The following is a 14,379-nucleotide window of genomic DNA, read 5'->3' on the forward strand; positions in this document are numbered from 1 at the left end:
ATAAAATATATTTGATCTAAGTGTGGTGATGCATACTTTTAATTCTAGCACCCAGGAAGCTGAGGTAGGAGGATGGCTGTGAGTTCAAGGAGAATTTTATCTGTGCATGTACAGAATGATGTGCCATCATTCCCTAACAACACAACTCTTAAAAAAAAAAAAACACAAAGAATATTTTTTATTTATTTATTTTGGGTTTTCAAGGTAGGGCCTCACTCTAGTTCAGACTGACCTAGAATTCACTATGTAGTCTCAGGGTGGCCTCGAACTCTCAGCATTCCTCCTACCTGCCTCCTGAATGCTGGGACTAAAGGCGTGTACCACTACGCCCTGCAAAATGTTGTATTTATTTATTTATGTGAGAGAAGGAGTCAGAGAGAGGGAGAGAATGGGCTCCAGGACCTCTAGCCAGTGCAAACGAACTCTAGACACGCGTGCTACCATGAACAGCACAGCTCTTTATTAAACATCTGTATGACATCAGGTATAATCAGTAAGGTTTATGTGATGGAACGTAACAGGAGCCGTGCAAATTATTTTCAGATTCTGTCCCATTTTATACATCCGCACTTGCAGACTTGGGTAGCCGTGGGGTGGGGAGTGCACCCCAGAACCCGTGTCTTGCAGATTCTGGTTTGTTTTCAACCCAACAGGAAAGAGCTATTTGTATTCAGCCTTTTCCTCACAGTAAGGCAACAGAGCATCCTTCTAGTCCTGAGTTGCCACCTGCACTTTCGTCTCTGGTGGGCATCTGCCCAAGGGTGACACCTATTCTACATTGAGATGTTTGTCTTCTTTTTGAAATATAGGCATTCTATTATGTTCCAAATGCAAGGGTGTTTTTTTTTTGTCCAATATATATTTTGCAAACAGTTCTTCACAGTCTATGGTTTGTTTTGTAATTGTCTTAAAAAAAATCTGTCCCCTTTTCTTTCCTTCCCCACCTCATTTTTTTTTTTTTTTGAAACAGGGGCTTGCTATATAGCCCAGGCTGGTCTTCAACTTTTGATCCTCCTGGCTCAGCCTTCTGAATGGTGGGGATTATAGGCTTGTGCCACCATGCCCAGATCTTTTCATTTTCATGGTACTGAAGAGTGTCTTTTAAAGAAGTGAATTCTTATAATTTTATAGAAAAATCCAATTTATCAATGTTTGTGAGTTGTTTATTTTCTATTCTATGAAATTTTGCCTAACGCAGCTGTGGATGTAGCTCAGTTGGTAGTGTTCTTGCTTAGCATGTGTAAGGGCCTGGGTTCAAGTCCCCAGCACTGAAAATAGGCAAAAAAAAAACATTTATTTTTTTACCCAACCCAGGGTTTAAAAATTGTATTATTTTATTCTAAGAGTTTTGAAGTTATTTGTTTTTTTGAGGTAGGGTCTTGCTCTAGCTCAGGCTGACTTGGAATTCATTATGTAGTCTCAGGGTGGCCTCAAACTCACAGCAATCCTCCTACTTCTGTCTCTTGAGAGTGCTGGGATTAGAGGCATGTACCACCATGCTCTGCTGTTTTTTTTTTTTTTTTAATTATTTACTTATTTGTTAGATACAGAGGGACAGAGGGGGAGAGAGAGAGAGAATGGCGTGCCAGAGCCTCTAGCCACTGCAAACGAACTCCAGATGCATGTGTCCCCTTGCCCATCTAGCTTACGTGGGACCTGGAGAATCGAACCTGGGTCTTTAGGCTTCACAGGCAAGCACCTTAAATGCTAAGCCATCTCTCCAGCCCTGCTCTTTTGTTTTTTGAAAGGATCTCATAGTCCAGGCTATGAGACTGTCCTTGAATTCCTGATCCCTCCTCTCTCACTGCCCACATTATAGGCCTTGGAAGAGTTTTGTAGTTTTAGGTTTTACATTTAGGTTGTTTATGCTTTTTGAGTTCTTCTTTTCTATTTTAAACATTTTTAATACTATATTTATTTATTTATTTATTTGAGAGCAACAGACAGAGAGAGAAAGAGGCAGAGAGAGAGAGAGAGAGAATGGACGCACCAGGGCTTCCAGACACTGCAAATGAACTCTAGACACGTGTGCCCCCTTGTGCATCTGGCTAACGTGGGTCCTGGGGAATGGAGCCTCGAACCGGGGTCCTTAGGCTGCACAGGCAAGTGCTTAACTGCTAAGCCATCTCGCCAGCCCTTTTAAACATTTTTTGTTGACAACTTCCATCCTTATAGACAATATGCCATGATGTGAGTTATTTTTATATAGGAGGTAGGTGCTGTGGAGGAGTGTTCCTGAGACTGAGCAGCCACTTGTTGGCTTTTCAAGAGAGAGGTAGGAAGACTTCAGTCTTTACCCATCTCTCTCATCTGATGTGCATGTTGTCAGAGAAGGGTGCAAGGGAGCAGACTGGGGCTCTTTGGGTGAGAAGCAGGGCTCTGTGTGGCTTACCTTGGACCCTCCTGGAAGCTATCTTCAGGTTGGCTGGGGATGAAGTCACCAGCCCAAAGTGGCGAGCCCGCTGGGGAGGTGCACGCCAGGGCGGTCCTCTGGGTGTTCTCTGAGATTTCTTCCCGGGTTTGCGTAAAGTGCAGATTAGGAAAGCATTAGGTAAGGAGAGTGGCCCAGAGGCTTACACACCAGACCGGCTCGGGGCCAGGAATGCAGCCAGCGAGGATCTGATTGCCTTACCCCGCACGTCAAAAATAGCAAAAATAGCTTGGACCAGGACAGCCAGGCGTCCTCTCACTCCTGTAGCTGAGCCCAGGATCTGCTAGGGCCTCTGTCTCCTCTGGGTCCCATGCTTTCTCCTGAAGAGGTGAAAGTGAGGAAGCCAGGAACCCTTGGGAGCTGCCTAAGTCATTTCACTGTAAGAAGCAGATTTATTGCAATGTCTGTCTCAGGAGGAAAGTAGACAGATAAAAATCCATCCTGTCCCTCCATTGCCTCTGCCCCTCAACAAAGGCCACTAAAATGTGGACTACCACTTCTCTGACCTAGGGACCAAGGAGGGTCCTCTGGAAGCTCTCCTTGCCTGATAGTGTGGTTGTAGTTCATTTAAAATATTTTTTAAAATTTATTAGCTAGGTGCTTGCCTGCAAAGCCATAAGACCCAGGTTTGATTCCCTAGTACCCATGTAAAGCCAGATGCACAAGGTGGCACATGCATCTGGAGTTCATTTGCAGTGGCCAGAGGCCCCGGCACACCGATTTTCTCTCTTTGTCTCTTTCTCTATCTCTTTCAAAAAAAAATAAATAATTAAAATACTAAATTTATTAGCAAGGAGAGGCACGGGGGCGGGGGACAATTGACATTCCAGGGCCTGTTGCCACTGCAAACAAATTCCAGACACATACACCACCTGAGCATCTGGCTTTATGTGGGTACCAAGGTTGAACCCAGACCCTCAGGCTTTGCAAGTAAGTGCCTTAAACCACTGAGAAGATTCCCGGAGCTGTCTGGCATGCAGCAGGCCCCCACTAATTGCATCTGTGTGCAAAGCTCTTCGGGGAGCTGTGGGGGATCAAAGGGTAGAGAGCCACAGCGTCTAATGGCAGGTTTCTCCTGCATGACAAAGACAAGCAGAGAGAACTATGAAGCTGAGGTGGAGCAGACAATGTGGCTGGACTCCAGGGGGCCTGGGTGGCATCTGTGGGTTTTTAAAGGACAGAAGCCTTCAGCAGAAGTTGGGATCCCTAATAACCGGAAACCCGAAGGCAAATCGGTGCCCAACCCTGTTTCACTTTCAGACATTAACTCATTCAAATCCTCACCATAGCCCTAGGCAGTAGGCACTGTTGTTATCTTTAATTTATTCGGAGGCTCAGAAATAGAGGCCCAGAGAGGACAAATAACTTACCCACGGCAACACAGCTAGGAAACATGGAGGCAAGAATAGAGAGGCCGGGCGTGGTGGCGCACGCCTTTAATCCCAGCACTTGGGAGGCAGAGGTAGGAGGATCTCCGTGAGTTCAAGTCCACCCTGAGACTACATAATGAATTCCAGGTCAGCCTGGACTAGAGGGAGACCCTATCTCAGAGTAGAGTAGAGTAGAGAGGTCTAGGTTTCCAAGAGGCTTATGGAGCCAGGGAGAAAGGTTATACTTTTGGGGACAGCCTGGTGAGGACAGGACTGTAGAGGTAGGTTGGGGTTGGCTCAAAGAGATTATGTATGCCCTATGGAGGAGTCTGGCCCTGCCCTGTGGCCTCTGAGAGCTCCAGGACTTTTATGGGCAGGTGAGTGATGTCAGTAGACCTGTGCTTAGGATATGGTTATGGAGAAGGGGAAAGGGATGCAGGAGAGGAGGCAAGATGGTCACTGGGACATGTGGTCAGAGGTCACTGTCAGTCCCCAGGGGAGAGCTGGTGATGGCACTGACCTGGGCAGTAGGAGAGAAGATTACTGAAGCCTTCTTGCGTGCAGTAGGTGGCTCGTTGGGGACAAGCGAATTGTAATATGCACTCAAGATCCCTGGGCGTGGCACAGTGGCGATGGAGGGCCTTGGCATGTGATGTGTGCTGCAAATGACCCTTGGGGGCTGGCTGGTTGAAGGCAGCTCAGGGTCAAGGAGGGGATGTGTTCCGTCGGGAGCTGGTGCAGGTAGAAGGAGGTCGTCACTTCCCAAGTGCATGGAGGAGAGAAGAGCGGTCAGAGGGATCAGCGTGAGCCAGGGCCTCCACTGGGACTTTCTGGATGTGTCACTGTCACAGAATGTCTGACTTAAACAACTTCATGGGGCGGGGGTGGTGGTTTATTTTCGTTCACAGCTTCAGGGAGCTCATTCCATAGGCCTGAGCCCAGTTGGAGCTGGAGTGAAGTAGAACGTCATGGTGGGGGGCCGGGGAGATGGCTCAGTCCACAGTGGGCTTGGGGTGCAAGTGTGAGAGCTGGGGTTTGGGTTCCCAGCCTCATGGGGTGGGTTTGGCAGCCACCAGTAAGCCCTGTGTGGGAAAGAGGATCCTCAGCGTAAACTGGCTAGCTAGATTAGCTAAATCAGTGAGCCCTGGGTTCAAGCGAGAGACCCTGCCTTAGTAAATAAAGTGGAGAGTGACCGGGTACATTATGGAAAGGGGGATGGACAGAATGTAAGAGCCAGAGGGAGGAGTGAGATGGAGCTCTGTCTTCTGGACATGAAGTGGCGGTTCCGTTCATGACCTCAAAGTGACTGTTATTTGCATAGACCTTGCACATGATTGGACTCATCAATATACATGTTGGAGGAGGGGGGAGCTGAAGAGATGCCTCTGCAGTTAAAAGCACTTGCTTGTAAAGCCTGATGGCCCTGTCTAGCAGACAGCTTCAGGTTCACTGAGATGAACTTCCAGACCAGGTACAGTGATGGGGGAAGGGATTTATTGAAGCTTACAGATCCAGGGGAAGTTCTATAATGGCAGAAGAAGCTGGCCTGCCTTCACAGGTCCAAATAGACAGAGAAAACCACAAGCCAAAAGCCACACAGCACACTTCAGAAACTCCAGGGGGAGCTAGGTACTTTGCATATCTTTAGATTGGAATTTCAAACCCACCACCACACTTTAAGATCTGCCCAGTGACACCTCCTCCAGGCAGGTGGCTGGAGTTGCAAACTAAAACTAACAAAACACTGCATATATTCGGGGCCATCTATTCAAACTACCACACCCTGGTTCAATACCCTGGAATTCTTGTGTAGCTAGATGCACAAAGTGATGCGTGAGTCTGGAATTCATTTGCAAAGGAAACAGAACGTGGCTTGCCCCTTCTCTTTCTCCCTCCCACTGTCTCTCTTGTAAATAAATTAAAAGAAAGTTTTAAAAGGAAAAAGTACCAAAGGGACTCATTGGTAAGAAGAAAGGGTTCAAAGGAGGGAGGACAGGCTGTGAACTAAAATAAACCACCTCCCCACCGCCTCATGAAGTTAAGTCAGACATTCTTTTTTTTTTTTTTAAATTTTTTATTTATTTATTTGAGAGTGACAGACACAGAGAGAAAGACAGATAGAGGGGGAGAGAGAGAATGGGCGCGCCAGGGCTTCCAGCCTCTGCAAATGAACTCCAGACGCGTGCGCCCCCTTGTGCATCTGGCTAACGTGGGACCTGGGGAACCGAGCCTCGAACCGGGGTCCTTAGGCTTCACAGGCAAGTGCCTAACCGCTAAGCCATCTCTCCAGCCCAAGTGAGACATTCTGTGACAGTGACACATCCAGAAAGTCCCAGTGGAGGCTCTGGCTCACGCTGATCCCTCTGACGGCTCTTCTCTCCTCCATGCACTTGGGAAGTGACGACCTCCTTCTACCTGCACCAGCTCCTTACGGAACACATCCCCTCCTTGACCCTGAGCTGCCTTCAACCAGCCAGCCCCCAAGGGTCATTTGCAGGAGGGAAGTAGGATCAAAATACATCAAATGCATGTATGAAAATTGGCAAAAAAAAGTTTAAGAATAGAGAGCAATGGAGGAAAACACATGCCACCAACCTCTCTAGCCTGACATTTTTATTTATTTATTTTTGAGGAAGGGTCTCATTGCAGTCAAGGCTGACTTGAAACTCACACTAGAGAGTGAAAGAGAGAGGGTGTGTGCTCAGGCTGGTCTTGAACTCACAGTGATCCTCCTCCTACCTCAGCCTCCAAGGCCCTGGGGTTACAAGTGTGATCAGCAAGCCAAGCATTTCTACATAGGTTCTACGGATGGAACTCAGGTTCTGATGGGCTCAGCAGTATTGCCTTGTTGGACTTTTTGCCTCTGACCTTGACTTTCTTAGCTGTTCCAGGCTCTTCTGGTATACAAATCAGATCCGGCCTCTCCCTGATGAATCTGAAATGGCTTCCATTGTGCACAAGAAGAGTTGGACTCCTTTTTAAATTTTTTTATTTGAGAGAAAGAGGCAAATGGGGGAAGGGGCACGGAAATGGGTGCTCCAGGTCCTCCAGCCACTATAAACACCTTAACTGCTAAGGCTAAACTGTCCCTCCAGCCCAGGACTATCTTTTTTTGAAAATGTTTTACTTATTTATTAGAGAGAGAGAGAGAGAGAATAGGCATGCCGAGGCAGAGGTAGGAGGATTGCCATGAGTTCAAGGCCAGCCTGAGACTACATAGGGAGTTCCAGGTCAGCCTGTGCTAGAGTGAGACACCAAAACAAACAAAAAAGAAAAAAGTAAAGAAGAAGGAGGAGGAAGAGGAGGAAGAGGGGAAAGAATAGGCACACTGAGGCCTCTAGCCACTGCAAATGAACTCCAGATGTATGTGCCACCTTGTGCATCTGGATTTATGTGGTTACTGTGGAATCAAACCTGGGTCCTTTAGCTTTGCTGGCAAGCCCCTTAATCTCTAATCCATCTCTTCAGCCTGGGTCTTCTTTTTTTTTTTTTAAAGTTTTATTAACATTTTCCATGATTATAAAATATAGCCCATGGTAATTCCCTCCCTCCCCACCCCCACACTTTCCCATTTGAAATTCCATTCTCCATCATATTACCTCCCCATTACAATCATTGTAATTACATATATACAATATCAACCTATTAAGTATCCTCCTCCCTTCCTTTCTCTACCCTTTATGTCTCCTTTTTACCTTACTGGCCTCTGCTACTAAGTATTTTCATTCTCACGCAGAAGAAGCCTGGGTCTTCTTTTAATAACTGGCTTATTTCTTATTTCCTAATCTCCTCTGGTTCATGTCTACAGCACACATCTCAGAACCTCCTTACAAGGCCAGTAATCTTCCATTGTATAGAGAGACCCTTTTTTGCTCTATCTGTTCACCCAATGTTGAACACTTGGATTGCTCCCATGCTTTGGCAATTGTAGTAGTTACCTTCTCATTGCTGGGACAAAAAGCCTGACCAGAAATAGCTTACGGGAGGAACGGGTTTCCTTCCTGCTTATGGTTTCCAGGGATGTTTTACCAGGGCAGGGGAAGCATGGCAGAACAGGCAGCAGGAGAGAAACAGTCTGAGTACTGTGCTTGGAGCTGGGCTTCATTTAAGAAAAAGTGACACACCTCTTCCAGCAAGGCTCCACCTCCAAATGCCCTACAACTTTGCCAAATTGCCACCAGCTGGGGACCAAGTATTCCAAACACATGAACCTCTGAGGGACATTTCATTTAAACTACAACAGCCACTATGCCTAATGCTATGACTGTGAATGTGGATGGACGGGTATTTGTCCACGTCTTTGCTTTCACTTCTTCCGATGTGTAACCAGAATTTGAATGGCTGGGTCATATGTTCCACTTTAAAAATTTTTTTATGTATTTATTTGCAAATAGAAAAAGACAGAGAGAATAGCAGTGCCAGGGCCTCTAGCCTCTGCAAGTAAACTCCAGATGCATGTGCATCTGTCTTTACATGGCTACTGGGGAATTGAACTCTGGTCATTAGGTTTTGCAGGCAATCACCTTAACCACTAAGCCATCTCTTTATATTTAATTTTTTGAGGACCCCATCATTTAACATCTCTACTTGCAGTGTATAAGGGTTCCAACTTCTCTCTCTCTCTTTTAGCATAAAAGAAATGGGTTTTGCTGTGTCTTTTTTTCAAAACATTTACATGTATATTATTCATTAATTCAATAAAATATATTAAGTACCATATAGGCACAGTTTTAAGGGGTATGGAGAGAATGGTAAGAAAAAAGTTTAATAATGAAAAATACTCAGACATGCAGTTCCTTCTCTGTGTCATCTAAAATTCTTCACTGTTTTGGTTTATAACATTTCATTTATTTTCTTTATGTGAATTATTTATATGAAAAGATCTATACATAATAATCTGGCTTTGAGTGTATAAATTCTAGAAAAAATGTATCTGCTTAAATATTAAAAAAAATAGGACAGTAGGCATGGCTGCACACACATATAATCCCAGTGTGGTGGTTTGAGTCAGGTGTCCCCCATAAACTTAGGTGTTCTGAATGCTAGGTTCCCAGCTGATGGATATTTGGGAATTACTGCCTCCTGGAGGGAGTGTATTGTTGGGGGCGGGCTTATGGGCTTCATAGCCAGTTTCCCCATGCCAGTGTTTGGCACACTCTCCTGTTGCTATGGTCCACCTTATGTTGGCCAGGGGGTGATGTCCACCCTCTGCTCATGCCATCGTTTCCCCCTGCCATCGTGGAGCTTCCCCTCGAGCCTGTAAGCCAAAATAAAACTCTTTTTCCCAGAAGCTGCTCTTGGTTGGGTGATTTCTACCAGCAATGCGAACCGGACTGCAACACCCAGCATGCTTGGGAGCCAGAGGAAAGAGAATCAGGAGCTCAGGGTCTTTTTTTTTCCAATTTTTATTTTTTTTCTCAAATTTTTATTAACATCTTCCATGATTATAAAAAATATCCCAAGGTAATACCCTCCCTCTCTCTCTCCACTTTCCCCTTTGAAACTCCATTCTCCATCATATCCCCTCCCCCTCTCAATCAGTCTCTCTTTTATTTTGATGTCATGGTCTTTTCCTCCTCTTATGATGGTCTTGTGTAGGTAGTGTCAGGCACTATGAGGTCATGGATATCCAGGCCATTTTGTGTGTGGAGGGAGCACGTTGCAAGGGGTCCTACCCTTCCTTTGGCTCTTACATTCTTTCCGCCACCTCTTCTGCATTAGACTTCAGGGTCATTTTTGACTACATAGTGAGTTATATGGCTACATAGTAAGTTTGAGGCCAGCCTGGGCTACATGAGACCTTGTCTCAAAAATCACAATGGCTAGACTGTAAACAAATGTCGCCCACCAGCTTGGTCTTCTCCTGGCTCCATGCCCCACCGTCATTGACACTAGGAACCCAGAAGCATGTGTCACTTTGCATCCTGCTTTATGTGGGTGCAGGGGAATTGAACCCAGTCTAGTAGGCTTTGCATGCAAAAACCTTTAACCCCTAAGCAATCTCCTTAGCCCTTGCAAACAGGTTTAAAATAAAATAGAATGTCTCAGTTTCAGTAAGGGCAGAATCAATGATCCACCAACAGCAGCAAATAAAGTGACTTGTCACAACACTTTCTGTAATAGAGAATGATCTGAAATGTCTATCATTTGGTTAAACAAATTTTGTTAAATATTTTTTGTTCATTATTTATTTATTTATTTATTTATTTGAGAGTGACAGACACAGGGAGAAAGACAGATAGAGGGAGAGAGAGAGGATGGGCGCACCAGGGCTTCCAGCCACTGCAAACGAACTCCAGACGCGTGCGCCCCCTTGTGCATCTGGCTAACGTGGGACCTGGGGAACTGAGCCTCGAACCGGGGTCCTTAGGCTTCACAGGCAAGCGCTTAACTGCTAAGCCATCTCTCCAGCCCTGGTTAAACAAATTTTGATTAACCTATATATTGAACAGCTATGTGGCAGAGAAGATCAATGCAAGCTGTACATGTTAATATAAGTAAATGATACAAATTTAAGTGAGAGAAAAATGACCAAAATCATACATAGAATGCTGCTTTTTTTCCTCAAGAGTTCCATTTTGGAGTTGGCAGTCTTCCCCCCCCCCCCCAAGGTAGGGTCTCATTCTAGCTCAGGTTGACCTGGAATTCACTATGTAGTCTCAGGGTGGCCTCGAACTCACAGCAATTCTCCTACCTCTGCCTCCCGAGTGCTGGGATTAAAGGCGTGCGCCACCACGCCTGGCTTTTGGGACTTGGCAGTCTCATTGAACCCCGGCTCCTAGGGACTCTGCCCCCATCTTCACAGGCTCTCAGGGACGACAGGAAGCCAAACGGAACAATGCCAGTACAGTTCCTGCTGGCTTGTTCTGGTGCCCACGTGCGCACAGGGCTTGGTCCCCTGCGGGTCATCTGTGGGAGTGTTCCTATCTGCCAACAGGCAGAGCATCTTCTGTTTCTGCTCTCTTGCAGGAGAGGTGACTGGGGGAGGGCATTCCACCTGGGGACAGAACAGGCCAAGGGGCTCCAGGCCAAGTGAAGGAAGTGACAATCCATCTTACTTTATTCTGCAAACTGGAGGGTCCTGTGCCAGGTGCCAGGGTGTGGCTGTGGCTGGGACCCGACCCTGACTTCCAGAGGGTCTCAGTCCACTCTTGGGTTAGTGTCCACTGACATTCTTTGTTGCTCCCTTAAGGATGATCACACACCCTTGTCTTGTTCTATACTTGCTTTGGGCAATGAAATATGAGCAGAGTGGATGTGTATTTCTGGGTGGAAGTATTAAAGCCAACACCTGATTTAACATGTTTTCTTTTTATTTATTAATTTGAGAGTGACAGAGAGAAAGAGGCAGAGAGAGACAGAGACAGAGACAGAGAGAATGGGCATGCCAGGGCCACTGCAAATGAACTCCAGATGCATGCACCCCCTTGTGCATCTGGCTAACGTTGGTCCTGGGGAATCGGGCGTGGAAGTGGGGTCCTTAGGCTTCACAGGCAAGCACTTAACTGCTAAGCCACCTCTCCAGACCTAACGTATTTTCTTTTCCCTCTCTCACATCAGCCAATAATGCCCCTGGTAACCAGCTACATTCTCTGGGGTCCAGAGTCCACATGAACCTGACTGGAGAAGCAGCCAGCCTGTGATGGACACTTGGAATGAGTGACAGGTAAACCTTTGTTGTTTTAAGTCATGGAGAAATTTGGCGCTGTTTGTTGTTACTGCAGCATAATTTAGTTTATCCTGACTAATAGAGCTTTAAGTGGCTCACCTAGCATAGCAGTGAGGAAAGTTCTGGAAATGAAAGGAACAGTGTTCCATTGGGATTCACAGGTATGAAGGAGGGATCAGAGATTAAGCCCTAAGAGGTCTGTGATGGCTTCTCCTTTACATTCATTCATTCTTAGCAATGAATGAGATAGGAATTGACCAGCTTCATCTTTCAGGTAAAGAATTTTTAGCTCTGAGATGTGAAATTTCTCAATGGCATTCATCTTGTCACAAATGGAGCTTGCATTTAAATTTAGATTTTCCTGGCACTTATATTCTATGCTTAAACATTACAATAATAGGGGCTGGGAAATGGCTAAGTGGCTCGGGTGCTTGCGATGCAAGCATGAGGGATTCCTAGTACCCCCATAAAAGCTGGGCGTGGTTGTGTACACCTTGTGGTACTTTGAATATATGTCCCCCAATAGGCTCAGGTGTCTTTTTTTTTTTTAAAGGTTTTAAAAAATTATTTATTTATTTATTTGAGAGTGACAGACACAGAGAGAAAGACAGATAGAGGGAGAGAAAGAGAATGGGCGCGCCAGGGCTTCCAGCCTCTGCAAACGAACTCCAGACGTGTACGCCCCCTTGTGCATCTGGCTAATGTGGGACCTGGGGAACCGAGCCTCAAACCGGGGTCCTTAGGCTTCACAGGCAAGCGCTTAACCGCTAAGCCATCTCCCCAGCCCATCAGGTGTCTTATTAAAGTTTATTTCCAGCTGCCTGGCTGGGGGAGGTGTCCCTGGGGCCAGACCTGATTTCTAGCCCGAAGCTATGCAGAGTAGCCTGGGCTCTGCCCGGGGCACCTGCTGTTTGCTGCCAATGCTTGCTTGCTTTTGGCACTGGCTCTAGGTGGAGTCTCCCTGCTTGGACTGATGAATGGGAGCCAGCTTCTTCCACCATTATGGAATTTCCGCCGGATCTGCATCCTGAAATAAATCCCTTCCTCCCCAAACTGGAGTTCATCCCAGCAATGTGGAGCTGACTCTAACACCTGTAATCCCAGTGCGGGTGAGGCAGAGACAGGGTAATCCCTGGGGTGGCTACTGAATTGGGTTCTAGGTTCAGGTTAAGACCTTATCTGAAAAAAAATGTGCAGAGTGATTGAGGAAGGTATCTGACATTGACCTCTAACCTCCTTATACATGTGTTCACATGCTCACATGGTTTCCAAAGGAAGGCCTTGAACTTGGGTTCCTTCAGCCTCAGCTGGGATGACAGTTCTGGCTCAGGGTCTGATTCTTCATCTTTTAGGGAAATGTATTGCATGCTGGTATGGATTTAAGGGAAGACAACTAGAACGGAAAAGAGCCTCACTTATTTTCAGATCTAAATTCTGTTTCTTAGTTCAGGCAAAATTGCATTGTGGTTGGCATTAGGTTCTTGCAACTGCCTCTCCCAGAAGGAGAGAACTCAGTCACCAAATACAAAACAAAATCATATAAATACTTGCTGTCACAACTTGATTCCCCAGACCCAAAAAGTTTGCTGTTTCTGTATACGGGTAGTTCTCCCTAAGGGAACAAAATGAACTCAGAAGGATCCAGGAAGCCTAGATCAAGCCCTTCCTGCTGCCAAGACGTCTTCCTGAGCAAGTCTGAGGGAAATAACTGCTCTCAGGGGATGCCTGACCAGGAAGTCCTCTGGCCCTCCCCCTCCTTCCTTACATGTTAAGTGCCTGCTGGGAACCACTCTTGAGCTACCAAGGTGAGTGTGGTGGTTTGATTCAGGTGTCCCCCATAAACTTAGGTGTTCTGAATGCTAGGTTCCCAGCTGATGGAGATTTGGGAATTAATGCCTCCTGGAGGCAGTGCATGGTTGGGGGTGGGCTTATGGGTGTAATAGTCAGTTTCCTCTTACCAGTGCTTGGCACAATCTCCTGTTGCTGTTGTCCAACTGATGTTGGCCAGGAGGTGTGTCCACCCTCTGCTCATGCCGTCGTTTTCCCTTGCCATCATGGAACTTCCCCTCAAGTCTGTAATCCCAAGTAAACCCTTATTCCTTCAAGCTGCTCTTGGTCGGGTGTTTTCTGCCAGTAATGTGAACCTGACTGCAATAGTGACTAAGCCAGGTTTGCACAACACTGGGTTTTGGAAGGAGAGATGCACAGTGAGTGAAAGCTGTCACCCGTCGGAGATCTTGGAGAGGTGGGGATGTGGCTGGGATTTCACAACCCAGGGGAGGGGAGATCATTTATATGGCTTGACTTGATGGGAGCCAGTCAAACATAACTTGGCAGGGGAAGATGCCAGTAAAATGAAAACGGTAGATCCTACCTGTGAAGTGATAATAAAAGCAAGATATACTGGGCTGGAGAGACGGCTTAGCGGTTAAGCGCTTGCTTGTGAAGCCTGAGGACCCCAGTTCGAGGCTTGATTCTCTAGGATCCATGTTAGCCAGATGCACATGGTGGCACATGTGTCTGGAGTTTGTTTGCAGTGGCTGGAGGCCCTGGTGTGGTCATTCTCTTCTCACTCTCTCTCTAACTGCCTCTTTCTCTCTCTGCCTGTCGCTCTCAAATAAATAAATAAATAAAAGCAAGGTATATATATATAAATAAGTTCATCTTTCCAGATACCTGCCCAAGGCTGCAGAATGGAGGCGACACTTGTTGTTCAGACCTGTCAGCGCCCATGCTTCGCGCTGCGGCTGGGCTGCCCGCGGGACAGCCTGGCTCAGGCAGAGGCCAGGGCGCTGTGCGCCAGACTTAATCCTTAAATCCACATAGCTCACGGCAATCCAGTCTTTAGGAGTGAGCAGGCCAGGGCTTTCAAAGCACCCCAGTTCTGGAAGAAGTGGGTCCATAGAATG

This window comes from Jaculus jaculus, chromosome 2, assembly GCF_020740685.1.
Source record: "Jaculus jaculus isolate mJacJac1 chromosome 2, mJacJac1.mat.Y.cur, whole genome shotgun sequence".
Lineage (NCBI taxonomy): Eukaryota > Metazoa > Chordata > Mammalia > Rodentia > Dipodidae > Jaculus > Jaculus jaculus.